This window comes from Gavialis gangeticus, unplaced genomic scaffold, assembly GCF_001723915.1.
Source record: "Gavialis gangeticus isolate Ggan-Ray unplaced genomic scaffold, GavGan_comp1, whole genome shotgun sequence".
Taxonomy (NCBI): Eukaryota; Metazoa; Chordata; order Crocodylia; family Gavialidae; genus Gavialis; species Gavialis gangeticus.
Genome location: NW_017728998.1, coordinates 1,784,235 through 1,788,184, shown reverse-complemented (window position 1 = coordinate 1,788,184; position 3,950 = coordinate 1,784,235).

Genomic DNA, 3,950 nt, shown 5'->3' with positions numbered 1-3,950 from the left:
GCTTTACCAAAAGTTCTTATGTATCCAGAAGCCATTGTCAAAAGAGTGACAGACATCCTTAAAAAAAGGATGGAAAAAATAGTTCTAACTCCAGACTGTAAAACTTCCTCTTCAAGATAAAGTAGTTAAAACATTGTCATGTGTAATGAGATTCATCCCTGGTAGTGGGAGTGGTGCCTGCTTGTGGACACTATTCCCGTTCCTTACACTTGTACCTCCCCATCATACCTCTTATGTCACTGTTAGTGTGGGAAGTTGCCTCCAGAGAATGAGTGTGTGGTCCTGATTACCTTGCTCTGCACCGTCTCTCTTGGGGTTCTTGTCCCTCCACCCTGTCTGTCAGGACTGACAGCCTGGTCAACACTTGCTGGGCCTCTCTCAGCCCAACAATACAGCAATAGACTAGGGCCAGGCGGGCCCAGCCCCTCCTCAGTGGTCTCCTTTCCTCCCCTTTAGCCACTCCCATGCCTGGCAGCCTAAACAGCAAACATAAGCCAAGCAAACACAGTCAAGTGCAGCTGCAGGCCTTTCTCTAAGCTGTTCCCCAAGCTTCCCCTTAGCTTTTCTGGCTTATCCCAATTTGGGCCCTCCTGGGCCTGCTCACAGTTCCTCCTCCAGTCTCAAGTATTGCTTCTCGGCTTCCTTTCACAGACAGCTCTTTCAATCAGGGTGAGTCTTCACTTACTACAGTGCTTTACAGAGCTCTCAGCAGTGAGCTGCTTTCTCTTGTTCTGCCCTTTCTTCCACAAGTGCAGGGAACATCTAGTCCCCAGCCTCCCAGGAGCTTCCCTCAAAGACAGTCCCCATTTTCTTACTCTCTCAGTAACAGGGCAGGGTCCCCTGTTACACATGTAAAAACAAATTGGCAATATAGAATACCAGTCAGTAGAACACACAGTCTGAAAACCTAGAGGTTAGTTGTACTATGATTTACAGCATCTGCTGAAGTAAGCTATTACTTAAAAACCTTACGCCTCTCCAAATGAATTAGTCTATAACATGGGTGTAAAAAGTACAGCCCAGGGGCCAGAGCCAGCCTGTGGAGTCCCATCATTGAATTCCCAGTACTGCTTTTAGATCTCAGAGATGACCCACAAGTCATGAGATATCCACTGGACCGGCCCAATGCACAGGGCCTGGGATGTGTGCTGCATGCGGCACCTACTGCAGCTGGTCTAGGACCCAGGTTGCACACAATACCTGCCCCGGCTGGTCTGGGACTGCATTGTACATGGCACCCGCTCCAGCTGGGCCAGGACAGTTGCCACATGCAGCATGGGTCCTCAATTGGCTGGGACATGTGCTGCACGCATGCGTAGGTTCTGGAGTGGGCACCACATTGTGACTGTCCCGGACCAGTTGGAGCAGGCGTCATGTGTGCTGAATTCAGTATGTGGTGGGGAGGAATCATCTGCAGGCCTGATCCCGAGCCATCATCCAGCCTGTGGACTGGCTCATGCCACTCATTGAGACTGGGGCCTGATCAGTTTGGCAGTCCTGGTCTATAAAGTGCCACTCTGCCCTGCCTTCTGTTCTGTGGATTATAGTACCAAATGCAGCACTTAAATCTAAAAAAATTAAGTAGATGACAAGCTATTCATGGTAGCCACTCAAAGGTCAAAAACAGCTTGTCAAATGACAGGCCCTAAATCCGAAATGATTAGAATCTATTCATTTAGTTAATCCTTTCATTACAGCAATCTTCAAAATTTTTTAAACCAATTAACAATATTGTGGTCTGCATTCTTTTTACCTACACTTGTACAGTGCCAGTGCAGTCTTTTCCAGTGTTGCAAGTATGTTTAGAATTGTCTCTCTTTATAATTTATTATCAAATTGCCTGATATAGATGAGTTATAGTAAAGCTACCTCTGTAAGACCCTTCATTTCTGTTTTTAAACATTAACTTAGTAGCATTATTATTGAGTAGTTTTCTAGGTGCTGATACTGTATAATTTAAGTCTGATAGAGTATAAGTGCATATGAAATGTACTTTCTTTTTATACCTTTGCCTTTATAATTTTGTATGCATTTTATGCAATTGTTGATAGAGCAAGATGAAAGAAGACATTTAGTAAAACATTTACTAGAAGGATGAAATGGTCCAACATAAACTTAGAACTACAAGACAGTCAGAAAGTACTTAGTTCCATGGTTATTCTTTTGTTGCATGGAATTCTTTTGTTAGGCCAGGGCTGTGCCCATGGGGGGCTTGAACTTTATTTGGTTTGTGGGAAGCCATGCACTGTGTACACCGGATTATTACATTCACAATCTTGTGAAGCAGGCAGCCTGTGGAACTTTGTACCACTTTGATCTTGTCCAAGGTGTGAGGTTTCTCTTTTGATGTGACTATTGGTAAGCAACCCCGGGGGCCCTGGATGTGTGGTTCACCCTAGCCATGTGCATCTGATAAGATGAGATTCAAGCTGTTCTTAGTTGCAGATGAAAGTGGGTGTTTTGCCATCGGGTATGCAGTAGCACTTAAGGGGGGTGTCAGAAGGATCCAAAGGTGGATGACTGAGTGAATAATCTTAAGGAAGATGTCCTTGATTATAGAGTAAAATTCTCTGTTTCCTGTGAGATTCACCTCTCTGTCTTGAGTTTATCTTTAGGCAGATGTTTTTTACTGTGGTTCTGATATTTAGCCTAGACATTGAGAAGAATGGTCCTATTCATATGAAGATGATCTAGGCAGAAGGCAGGGTAGATTTGTACCTTAGACTAACTAAATTAGAAATGTATAGTGTAAGGAGAGGCTTCATGAAATTCTTGTACTATCCATCTCTTATTTAGTTAGTCTATAAGGTACAAATCTACCCTGCCTTCTTTCTGCCTGACTTCAGATTAATATGGGTAACTGCCTCTCTCTACTAAGATCTAGATTAAGATTGTAATGGCATGCTGCTAGCAGTTTAGCTTGAGTTTTCCCCTTTCTTTGCTACCTTTTCCAAGGTTTATAGAGATAAGATACAATAATAATACTAAAACAGCACAACATAGAAAATTGACTGCATCAGAAACAGAGGAAGTGTTGCCAAAACTTGCAGCCCAGGCTTAATCTGGGAGGAAAATTAGCCATTTTATGTAATATTTATATATCATCGGCACTCCTTGGAAGTAGGACAGGAATACTTAGTTATCATCAGCAGAAAATGTATGTGTGTACTTTGCCTATGGACAGGAGGACACAGCATTTTGCCATATTTTCTCACATCCCACATGCCCTCAGATTAGATATCCACCTCATTTGGGGAAGGCAGAATGAAGAAAAAAGTTGTTTTTTCCAGAATTTTACCTACCACAGCATGGATTACAGAGTCCTAGCCATGTGCAGAAGAGGTAGAGTCTACTCCTCAGCTTCATTCACCCTCTCCTTGCAGCACCATAGCTAAAGGTTTAACCCTATCACAACTGATAATTCAGACAAAAAGGCTTTTATCTTAATAGCAAATGCTTCTAACGAAGGGATATGTGAGACCAAGTCTTCAAACTTATTCTGAAGAGAAGCATATTATATTTTTAATTAGTTTGGGCAAGGATAAAAATCTAGGATTACGTACCCCCTGCTCAGTCTACAACAGAACACTTACAGCAACAGAAGGCTTTCACAGAAATAAAAGCTAAAATCTACCCTTTTCTTGGTTACTTGTTCAGTGCAATGCCATGGCATTTTGCATTGCTGCTTAGCCTCACATTTTAGGCACATTACTTTTTAATACTTTTTTTTCCCCCTTTCCTCTTGTCCATTTCTTTGCCGTCTCCATGTCCTTGTCAATCTCTTTGAATAGACTCACAATACATTTCCACTCCAGTACCAATATAAATCAGGAAATAGTTAATGGCTCCTTTTTTTTTATAGTTTTAATCTTAAAGGGCATAAGGGGAGCAAATTTTGCACCTAAGTAGTTGTCAGGCCGTGTGCTGCATTGCACGACTTAATTCTTGTT